At 42.7% G+C, this 12,100-nt stretch overlaps 1 protein-coding gene across 4 annotated transcripts in view; it reads left to right on the top strand.

The window, feature by feature from the left end:
* The first annotated feature begins 756 nt into the window (after nucleotides 1–756).
* The window catches only part of sema6e (sema domain, transmembrane domain (TM), and cytoplasmic domain, (semaphorin) 6E), a 154,727-nt gene continuing 143,383 nt past the window's right edge, over nucleotides 757–12,100 (top strand). For all 4 annotated transcript variants that reach the window (XM_040118198.1, XM_040118197.1, XM_040118195.1 and 1 more), the window contains exon 1: nucleotides 757–1,002. The gene's annotated coding sequence lies outside the window, so the exon portion shown is untranslated. The remainder of the gene's footprint in view (nucleotides 1,003–12,100) is intronic.

Below are 12,100 nucleotides of genomic sequence, written 5' to 3'. Positions count from 1 at the left end.
CGACGAAAGAAGCATTCAACACAAGCATAATCGCTTAAGGGACCCTTGAACTCTTGATGGGCATTTTCACAATGTTATGACATTTTATAGACTGAGCAATTGTCAGTTTTTTTCTTCCGGAGTGATGTGCAAATGACTTACAATCCAAGCAACAGCAGGACAACGTGATTAACTGATTATAAAAAAATAAAAATAAAATAGTGAGTTAGTAGCAGCTTTTTTTCTCTATACTGGACATAAATTCCAGACCTCATATCACAAAAGAAACTGTATTCTCGTGAGTCGGTACTGTAGCAAATTATATACTAAATATACTAAATGATATGTTGCTATTATGATACAGTTTTCCATATAGCACATGCACTGAAAGCTGTACAGAAAACCGAATGAGCACGCATTCGCCAGTATGGTGCGACACAGTATCATAACTCGGCTAATGTCGTTTCACATTCATTTAAATGCCGTAAACTCCCGAGAAGTCCAGCTACGCCTGTGTTCTAATCCCCGGTCCTGCGCCCCGATTGGCCGGCCGGACTTAACGACGGGCCCACCGCCGTTCAGGCACTCAACATCTGGGAGCAAAGTGAGCCGCGCGGGGGGCGGGGCGCGACGCGCACGGAAACCAGAAGCCGGAGGGAGGCCGGCCAGTCGCGGGCGACACGGTTCCCGGCGCGGCTCCGCGATTGGTCGGGGGGCCTGTCAAGCTGGGCCGCGCGGGGCGGGGCCCGAGTCGCCGCCGAAGTGTTGTGATTTCAGTCTGGCTCGTGTCTTGTCACAGTCGTGAGGGGCGCCTTTTCGCTGCTCCGGCGCTCTGGGAATACTAACCGTCTGGCGGAGAAGAAACTAGCTAAAACTAACTACCCCTGTCCCGCTCGCTGCGACTTTACCGCCGCTCCGCACCGGCAACACTGTCTCTCCCCCTGAAAGACCCCGGCGTTTGTTCATTTATGTTTTTGTTTTTGATTTTTTTCAAACAGCGGAGGCACGAAAGGAAACATTAAGGTAAGAAGTGGTTCGCTTGCTAGTTGGGAGACTTTAGCGATGCCGCCGCCGCCGCCGCCGCCGCTTACTTTGCTCATTAGGAGTCTGATGCTCCAAGTTTGCCACAGCAGACAGATTATTTCGCCATGTAAAGGGCGTTCAGATCTTTGCAGCAGTTTTAATCACGCAAACACAATTTTTTCCCCGACGCGTTTTGTGAACCTAAGCTGTTCATTCGCCCTCCTCAGATTGAATTTGGGCTCCGGAGAAGCCGTTTGTTTTGCTCCTTTTTTTTTTTTTTTCTCGGCTGTGTTCTCGAGTCCTGGTCATTTTTGCACCGAGAGACAAACAAACAAACAAACAAACAAACAAAACCCCCCCAGCATGAATAACAAGTCTGTGTCAGCTGATGTTGCGCTGATTTCGCAAGCTGTTGGACATTTTGTAGTCCCCCCTTTGTGGGTCTCGCGATCTGGTTTTTGACACAAGTTCGTGGATGTCTAATATGTGTTTTAAATGCCTCGGACATCAAACCCGCAACACACGAATCACGTTTTCTCGCTCTGTCGACCGTTGCTGCGAGAGTCCTCCGCAACTTATCAGGAATTAGCAGCTGATAGCGAGCGGCATCTTGCCTAAGACCCTTAATTGAATTTGGATGCTCCGATTCATTTTTCCAGCCATAAAAAAAAAAAAAAAAAAAAAAGGCCAAATTTGTTTACTCAGAACATGTTTGTGCCGAAAAAAGCAACACATAATAGGGGATTTGCTGTCTTTTACGAGAAGATAACATTAACCAATCAATTTGAACTTGCAGTCGCCTGGAAAAGAAGACTGTGTTTGCGTGACTGTTTGATTACACTTAAAAAAAAACAAAAAAAAAAGGGAACGTTTCCTTTTCACTTTGCATAGATCTTACCTGCTAAATCATGCTCACTTCATCTGCAGTTCTGTCTTAATGCCAAACTCGGGGGGGGGGGAACGATGAGCTCATTGTTCTAACAGGTTTGTGCTTTTGCACGCAGTTTAGGCAGCAGCCTGCGTCGGACTTCGGGGTTTCTGATGTCTTTGTGCGACGAACAAAGAGATTAGATGGCTGTGTTTTTCTGTCATGAGATTCCCGGGGAGCCGCTGGTGGTTATTTATGGTGAGAGAGATGCTCAGAGCTGCTCTTGGGCCATTCTCTGCCGAAATGGGACTATGATTTGTCTCAGCCTGTTGTGCATTACCCCTCTCATCTCCCCTCAGTGGGTGTTCAGTTTCGGTTGAGGATAACAACATTTGCCAGTAAATAAAATCTCTCCCATGCACAAACAGAGATGAGGTACACCACTGCTACTTCTATCTTGGCCTGATGCAAAAATAATGTCTGCGTTCTTGCCTGAAACTGGCCTGTTGTTTTTTCTCTGATCTATCTACGGCCTTTCAAAGGTTTTTGCAGGCATTAAAAAAAAAAAAAATGATGTTCACCTTAAGGATGACATTGCCCTGACTGAGCAGCAGAGGCAACATTTGCTCATGTAGAGTCTGCCTCTTGTTTTGGCTGTCGGGGGAGAAACATCATGCACTCTGCGGCCCAACCAGTCAGATGTTTGAGTGGAGACTATGTGGTCGGATCTTTTGATTTTCTTTGGTTTTGCCTTGTCCCCGCTCTCCTCAGCTGCTGCAGTGATATCACAGGATGGGGAGGCCACTGATGGCTTGCGGTTTCCTAGCGCAATTGTACAGTGACTTAGCACTCTGTGCTGCTCAGAGGACATTGCGATTTGGTTTCAGGTTATTTTATTTGACATGTTCCTGCTCTGCTTACAAGGAGAGGTGCTGCTGCCCTGCAGGAGAAGTGAGACACTCCTGTGTTCCCTGAGTCTGTCTGATACCTACCAGCAGGTCTGTCTGTACTCCCACTTATTCTCTATACGGTGCATATAAATCTAAATTCAAGGTGGTCTCCTACGCTCACAAACAATAAGCTCTCTTATTTTTCCTCTTCTTTTTTTACACAACACCATTAGGAAAGTCATATTCTGCTGATGGGTGAGTTACAGTTTTAAATGTGGGAGAGAGCAAAGTACTCGCAGCGCATTCATTTCCTTGTCACTGCTGAAAATTGCTTGCTCTTCGTCCAGCGCTCATTTGCGGGCCCTGATAGGTCTGTCCCTCAGTTGGCATGGTTAATGTTGCATTTAGCCCAGTGTATAATTTTATTTCCGATTTCCATTTTGGTGCTTTCTTTTAGTTTGAAATGACAAGAGGCCCCAATGGAGGGGTCCCGCGTGTGCAGATGGCATCGTCCTAATGGTCCTCAGGGTAATGATGGTTGAAATAGGCTCCTAACCGGGGGGCTGAGGACTGTGGCCCTGGGGGGGGATGTTCAGTGGGCCTGTTTCCATTTTCATCACCGAGATAAAGTGCTCAATATCTGCACATAGCTACATATAACGCTCGTGCACACACAGTTAGTCAACAGTTTGAATAGGTCAGTGGAAAAAATGAATTTCACTAGAACACATGAAGACACGTTACATTAAATCCCAAGGCAAACTTTAAGTCGCCGAATTGAGGCGCAACGTTTATTTCGCCTCCATTTCAAGCTCAGTGGAACTTGAGAGCATTGGATAATATTTTTATGGGCTGTTGTTGTGGCACCTCGACAACAGCGATTTGTCTGAGGTGTCTCAGACCTCAAGCACATGGTGGCATAGTGCAACTGCCGATGTCTGAAGAATGGGCCGGCAGCAGTGCTGTGCTTCAGGAAGCAACAGTTAATCTCGGCTCCTCATCCGCGACATATGGCACTCTGTTTGGCCCTGCACCTGTGAGAGGCACCGGTCTGTGGCACCTCATATTTCATTTTGATAATGGCTGGTTACCCGTGGCAACTGGGCAGCCAATGAGAGCCCCGCTTCTTGAAGGGGATGGTGTAAAAAGGAGAAGAGGGTGGGCTGTGAGGATGTGAGCTCCAAGGCTGTGTCCCTCCACCCTCACCCACCCCCACCCTTCCCTGGCTGGTTGTGTTGTGTCCAGTGAAGGCTGTGGGACCCCTGGGGAGTGAATAATTACCTGTCAGCCCTGCAGGCTCCCCGTCATCCATAATCCAGGGCTGACATAGCACAGGCCGGTCCAAGCTATCTGCTGAGACCACCGGCCCTTGGCCTCCAGGTTTTGCCCTGTTTGGCCACGGCTGGTAAGAAATCACATTAACATGTTGCATCAAGCGTTACAAATGGATAGGTTAAGAATAGCAGGCGAACCTGCCTCCTACCTTCTGCAGCATGACTGAAGTGGGTCCTCCATCACTGTCCTGACCGGACTGGGTTTTTTTTTTGTTTTTTTTTAAATGGTATTCAGCCGTTCTCCCAACTGAGCAGAAACAACTTCTTTACTGTGCTTGGAAGAAAAGTTTCCCCTCCTCTTTTTGCTGATTCAGTGCACTGTATCTCCCAGGTACACTGGCCTGCACACCGCCAGTTTAGTTACATCTGCTCTTCAATTGCTGTTGCGGATTTCTGCAAGTAATGCTGAATGCAGTGGATGTTTTCAGTGCTGACAACCTTTTCTCCCCCAATCCAATCAGGAGCTATTAGATTTGAATCATTGGCAGGCTGGTAATTACTTTGGATTCCAGAATTATTGATGACGGCACGCACAAGTGTCAGCTAGTCATGGCAGCGCCGGGTCGGTACTGAGCTTTCTCTCTCTCTCTTCTATTTTCCGCAACTATTGTGCTTCTTTTTGTAAGCATGCTTTTGTGCCTCTTTTGACTCTGGTGGCGTCATCCATTTGTTATGGAGTGGTCTGTTGGAGCAGCAGTATCTCAACAGAACACAGGAAGAGACTAAATAAACTGGTCAAGAGGGCAGGCTCTGCCCTGGGATGCTCCCTGGATACAGTGCAGGTTGTGGGAGAGAGAAGGACTTTGGCCAAGCTTTCATCCTTAAGGGACAACGTCTCCCACCCCCCTGCATGAGACTCTTAACAACACTGGGCAGCTTCTTCAGTGACCGGCTGCTCCACCTGCGGTGTTCAAAGGAGCGATACCACAGGTCTTTTCTTCCTGCTGCTGTCAGACCAATGAACAGTAGTATGTGCAATATTTCTTTAACACATGCAACGTTATCCCACCATTGCTTTACATACATGCAATACTACTCTTCATGTAAACAGTGTGCAGTACTCACCTCATCTAAATACACTGATGATGTGAACACTTTTTTCTCTCTTAACTATGCTTGATACATACCCTCGTCTATATCCTGCTGCTGCTGTAACGATGCAAATTCCCCTTCCGTTGGATTAATAAAGTTCATTTTATCTTAAACAGGCGTGCAGTGGCTCCCCTCCTGTGGTCCTGGTGTGGTTGGTGCAGGGCTGGTAATTATAGCCAAGCTGACGAGTCTGTAAATTTTGGGAGGAAAAGCTTTGAGTTCAGTGAAAGGCTAGAGGGAAGGAGAGGGAGAAGAAGAAAAAGATGGCAAGAGGCAGCAGCCCACAAACTGGACAAGTGACAGGCTTCGGTCCGTCCATCCAGACTGGCTGTCTTCCTGTGGTTTTGTTGAGCTGTTTTTTAGAAACGTTAACCCCTTGTCGAACATGGACATGGGCCCCGCTAGCCAACCCCCACGGCCACAAGCAGCATAGCAGGAAGACTGGATGACTGTGTGGTTATGCCTCATGAAGCACAGTGGATGGAGTCCAGCAATTACAGGGGAAAATATAACCTGTAGCACGCAATGTCAGCAAATTGCCTCAAATTTATATTTTTAGACCAGAGAGGGTCTTATGTCCCATGAAAGAATCTTTGTTAAGAATTAAAACCTCAATTGCTGTATATTTTTCAATGCTTTTATTCTCCTTTGTTTCATTTCTATGTTAAGTCATGTACTGAGGTTTCTGTGTTTTTGTTTGTGGTTTTAGTTTAAAAATTGCTGCAATCAGAGTCATAATAATTGTGGATACATGCTTTTGACTCCCTCACTGCTGTATCAGTGGCCTTTTAGACGAAGGAGAGAGTCCTTATACAGTACAAAGTATCATAGACAGTCACACTGATTTGTGTGACTAGCAGGCTGTGCGTGGTACCCACCGGGCAGCTTGGAAGCAGCATACACAACAAAAAGGATCTCTCTTGAAAGGAAAGAAAATGAATCATCCAAAAATGAATCCTTGCCCTTTTTCATGCATATTTCATGTGAAGAAGTAGCTAATGTGGCTTCACATGTGCAATGGATTTTCATCGTTTTAAAGGATTATTAGCTGATGGCTAAGCGCGTTCCTCCAAAACTCCCATTCAGCCGCGTCACCCACAGTCCTCACAATCCTGTTTATTTTAAAAACCTTCATGCTCAGGAGCATAATATTACCACCAAAAGATTAAGATAATACAGACATAACAACACACTCCCTCTTGCCACCATGGAGAAGACAGAAACATAGCTTTCTCTCTAAATCCATTAAATTCTTCTTGCCTCAGTGTTTAATGGGAGGAAGCGACTGAAATAAGGAAACAAATGTCTCTGTAAATAGCCTTGGGCCATACATACCAGCTATTGATTGTTGAACTCTTTGGGTTGGGTGGGCTTGGGGATGGCAAAAGTACATTGGTTTGTTGTTCCAAGTGATCTCTTAATCCCTTCATAATGAGGGCAGACCTCCCGCATCATTGATTAGCCAGCCAGGCTGAAAGTGGTGAAAAAACCATCCACCTGACATCCATATCTCCTGGTCTTCTTTCTGGTACTGGATAAATTAGAAGGTATTGTGAAAGTTTACCTTTTCACATCTGAATATATTTTTTTCCCAAGATAATATACACTGTGAGACAATAGAGCCATACCGTTTATACTGTGGGTGCTATCCCCGTCTTATATCTGGTTGGGGTCGACATTATGAATGTCCTCAGTGACCTACTTTAATCACGTAGACTGTTGTCGCCCCCTTTAATGCCCCTGAAAGTACAACAATGAATTGCATCTAACCTTGACAGCAGTACAACAAAACCAATCGCTGTCAGTCAGCGTGTGCTTAAAGTCCTTTGTGAAGGCTCATTCTGACCAGAGGAAGTCAAGCTGCTGTTGTTCTACTTAGCAGTTGTTACCAATGTAATCTCTAGTGAGTGCCCAGTCTAACTCGGACAGAGAAAAATTGCAGCTGGGTGTGAGGTGTAGCCAAGGAAGCCCTGGTACCACCTCCCCCCCCAAAAAAAACTTCCTGTTTCGGATGCGTCGGGACACTTTGACTTTAGTAAACAAAGTGTAGAACCACATCATAGGCTACAACACGAAGAGTGCATGGCCAAGAACGATGTGTCGGCAGAAAATCACGCACTTGACAAGGACACATTTCAGATGCAGCAGTCTGTTACACAAGTTTTGCTACTGCTCCTTGATACCATAGAAAGTCTCACAGATAGTTAGATAATGAGAGCCATAAAGGTGTTAATCACATGAATTTATTTTATGTTAATGATTCCAAGAAATGTGAAACGGAGCCTGATCTTACTTTGATTTTCTTTATTAAAAAACTAATGCCTGAAGTTCCATTTAACTACTCAATATGTTGAATAAATGTGACTCCGTAATTTACGATTTATGGGTTTATTATTGGTCAGTACCAAGAATTAATAAGGTCATCTCTTGCAGGCCAAATTTCTTGTTGGGTAGGAGCTATTAGCTGCTTTTAGTATTTGAATAATTCTAGATATTAGCTTTATTAAGATATAGTATTTTATTGTGCTAATGTGATTCTTTTTTGTTAGAATTTTACAGTATAGTCACATAAATTTTCTATAAGTAAACAGGTATAGGACCAGCATGCACCTGGGCACGTCTATTATTTATTTATTTTTTTTACCAGAGCACGAGACGCAGAAGGAGCCATGATTTCTTTGTTCTTTGTTTGCTTGCTAGGATAAGTGAACAAAGAGAAACTGACGGGTACAGTTAATTATAAAGTGAATTGGTGGCATTTTGATTTCAAGTTTGTTTAATTTTGATTAAGGCAAATAACCACTACGGTTTGTATTAGTCTGTTGTGGGCAGTGTTGCAAATCTGCAGCTGCTTAGTAGTTATGTTGGATTTACAAGACAGTGGCATCAGCAGATCTAAACAGTTTGTGGATTGCATTTCAATTGACTCCACATGTAAATACTGTATCGCAATATACTGTGTGTGTGCGCGCGTGTGTGTGTGCGTGTATATATAATATATATATATATATCACCTCTATTGCAATCTGTCATCTCCGTCTTCATCAAGTGTTTGTTGCTGTGGATTTTTGGTGCTTCGTTTCCCAAAGATTGGCTCTCAATCAAGTGGTGTGGGCGGCTCGGTAACGTCCTTTCCCTTGGATTTTCAATTTGTGAAGTTTTCGTTTCTGTTAGTCGAGTTATTTTCTTTGCCTTTTCAGCCATGGTGGCTATCACAGCTTTTACAGACAGCCCAGTCGTTCTCGTATTTCCTCCAAACAAGTGGCTGTTGTTGCTGGAGGAATTGTAACATCCATCTTTGTGCCAGAGGTTATTTTCCCTGGAAAAACCTACTGGACACCCTGGGCCTCTCACCACCTCTCCCTGATTTGGTGTGCAGTCTTAACAAGAACATTTGGCACAGCAGACATTTGTTTTGTTTTCAGCACCAAAAGTTTATACTGACACATGCCTTGAATTGGAATATGTCTTCGTCCAAAAACAATAAGGGTCAGTTGGGGGAAAAAAAAAAACTTAAAATAATTAAATAAATAAATAAATAAAAATTATTTTTTATTTATTTCTTACTGAGAACCTTTGTCCTGACGTGACATGTTGAGCTTCTTATTATTAGTAAAACACACATCCAGCCTTTGGTGTCACAGATTGAAATCTCACAAGTGATGGAATGATGAAATTAAGAGAAAACAAGGCTGATCCAAGCATGATGAAAAAACAGGTTGGCTTCATTTAAATTGGCTGATAATGCCTGAGAATCTGTTGTTAGACGTGTCTATTTTTGGTAGAGTTGGGTTTTTTGACTGTTTGTTAGTCTGTTAGTAGCTGTTTAAACTAAAGCGAGTTGGACAGACTTCCCTGGCAGACTGTTAAATTTAGGTTTTATTTAGGAGTCAGCTGCAGGCCTAAGCTCCTGCTTTGTGCAATTTTAAGATAAGAACATTTTTTTTATGTCATTTGACTGCAGGTAATCTCGTGAAGTGTGTCTGTAGAGAGACTGAAATTGGTGAGTGAATGAACAGCAGTCAAGTTGTGACACTGAAAGATCTGTCGAAGTTTAGACTAGAATTAGAGCAGCAAGTAATGATTATTTTCATTATTAATTGATAGGTCATTTACTTTTTGATTCACTGTTTAGTCTATGAAATTTCAAATGACACGTCTATCACAAGTTTCCAGCCTACAGGGCTGTCTTAAAAATGTTTTGTTTGACTGATAGCTGAAGCAGTTTGTCTATTTCATAGATTACGCGACTGAAAATTGATCTGGCAACTATTTTTAAGTACGATTAATTTAATCGTTTTGTGTCCTTTTTTCCAAGCATGAATGCAAAAAAATAAATAAGAATAAATTCCACCTTCTCAATTGGGATGAAATGCTGCCTTTCCTTGTGTTATGTAAACTAAATGTGTTTGAGTTTTGGTTTGCTGTTCGGAAAAAACAAAGAATTTAAAGACGTCACCTTGGGCTTTAGGAAATCTTGACTGGCAGTTTTCATCATTTTTTTTGACATTTTATAGATCAGTTAATCAGCAATGAAAATAACCATTATTGCCCTAGTTTAACCAATGTTCCAGCCTGTATTCCAAAAAAAACGCAAATGTATCCAGTTTGCAGTGAAAATAGAAAAAAAGCAAGTAAATCTTGACATCTGAGAGGGTTGCCAATGACTGAATTGATTGTGTGTCTAAATGTTTGGAATCGCTGTTTATTGTATTGTTATGTGTTTGGGGGGTGAAATCCAGCAGAACTGCACTGAACACATACTAAGACTTGTAGGGAAGTGTGCAGATTGTTGTTGCTGGAAAAGTACACTTCATTCCTGAGGCTTCAGAGCAAAGAAATGTGGGTCAAGAGTTTTTGGCAGAGTGAGGCTGAAGGATTGAATATCTGATAGTTCTTTATTTTTTATTTTTTCCTGGTTTGTCTTTTGATAATCTGTTGCACAGCAATTGTCTGGCTTGTCACATCTTGGCTAAAGCAATTAGGCTGACTGCATTGGGGGGGGGGGGTCTGCCGCTTAGTTACTATAGAAGTAATTCTGAGTTATGAACATGTCTCATTGTTGCTTATTGCAGTTTTTTCGAAATGAGAATTTTTATGGTCCTGAAACGTGAAATGAAGCAGGAAATTAAAAACCTAAGATAAGCCCTTTTTTTTTTCTGTCTTCTTCATCCAAAGCTGCTGCTTTCACACAGTAATGCCCCATCATATCCCATTCCTGCTCTGCACGCGCTCAGAAGGTGACAGGTATTCACATATTAAATTTATTTAAGTGTTCAGAGAAAATTTGCTGTTTTTCTTTTTTCCCCCCAGAGAGTTATCAGACGTCTTTTGAAAATGAAATGGGCTCTCCTCTCAGCACTAACTGCATTTAATTTCCAAACTTTCCAAAAATAGCAGAGCTGTTTGACCTTGTTCCTTGAAAAGTTGGTCAAGTCCCGTTGCACAGTACGTACTTTGAATGGACAGCACGAAGTTAAACTCTGCAAGCACTAATTTTAGGTGAAAGGTTCATTGATGGTTTACGAAACTCGGATTGGATTCCTAGCTCTCCTTTTCCCTCAGGCTCTTTATCCGATTTCTTATGCATGCACCCTGTGCTCTGCAGATAGGAATTGTGGCTGATTTTCCACAAACAACACTCTGCATATCCCCGTGCTTAAATCTGGAATCTGTTAAATTTAGAATGTGCAATGCTTTTTCTTTTAAGGTTTAACTGAATCCCTGTGCGTGTACGTGTATGAAGTGTTTTACCTCTGTGCAAGCATTCGGCGGTGGATACTTTAGCTCTCACGCTATTTTTTGTGTATATTTTAGTTGTTGCCATATGTGCAGTGAATATTTGGCTTGGACATGGTGTAAGATAAGTCTGCTTGCCTACACTTAGCTTGGTCATTTTCCTCCGTTTCTAAGAACTCCGGCCTCATTTCCATCGAATCGAGGCTATTTTTAAACCGGTCTTTGAGGAGGAGCACGCCGGGGTTTATCGGGGGGGGGGGGTGTCAGTTGGTGTCATATGAATCCAAACTGGGCAACGGTCCAGGGTGAGTAAAACACACCTCCTCCTCCCCTCCACTGCCCTGAACTCTTCCCATTCCAAGAGTGTGCGTGTGCGTCTGTGAGTGTGTGTGTGTGTGTGTGTGTGTGTGTGTGTGTGAGTTAATTAACCATGTGTTGACTCACCCTTGCAGCTGGGTCTGTGTGTGTGAGTGGGGGACAGCTTGCATGGTCTTGGTCAGGAAATAATTGATTCTTCATAGATGAATCATGAGTCTCTCTTGGAACAGTTCAGCATTGATGCATAGAAATATTATTGGAATTTTAAAATAGTGCTTTAATAAATAAAACCTTTTTCTTCCAGATCAATATGTGTGTGTGTGTGTGTGTGTGTGTGTGTGTGTGTGTGTGTGTGTGTGTGTGTGTGTGTGTGTATGTGTGTGTGTGTGTGTTTTGTGTGTGTGTGTGTGTGTGTATATATACATGTATTATCAATAATGATAATGATGATGATGATGATGTGTCCGTGTGTACAGTATACACACCCCAACACATCTGACACAGGATTTTTATATATATATTTTATACTATATTACTGACTAAATTGCTAGTAATTTTTCTTGACAAATTGATTATTTGTTTGCTCTATAAAAGGTAAAAATATGTAATGCTGATAATTGCCCAGCACAACAGTCCAAAACCCCAAGATATTCGGTTGAATATCATAGAAGACTAAGGAAACCAGCAAATGTTCAAATTCAAACTCGTAGCAATACAGTTCTGGCATTTTTGTTTTAAAAATTACTTAAATAATTAATTTAGTATCAAATCTTCTCATTATCAACTAATTGGTTAATTTACCTCTAAAGTGAACAAATAACATAACACGTCGGACCGTGAAATGTAAATAATACAAC

This window comes from Xiphias gladius, chromosome 22, assembly GCF_016859285.1.
Source record: "Xiphias gladius isolate SHS-SW01 ecotype Sanya breed wild chromosome 22, ASM1685928v1, whole genome shotgun sequence".
Classification (NCBI taxonomy): domain Eukaryota; kingdom Metazoa; phylum Chordata; class Actinopteri; order Istiophoriformes; family Xiphiidae; genus Xiphias; species Xiphias gladius.
Note: the sequence above shows the minus strand (reverse complement) of the source record. Positions and strands in the feature narration are given on the sequence as shown.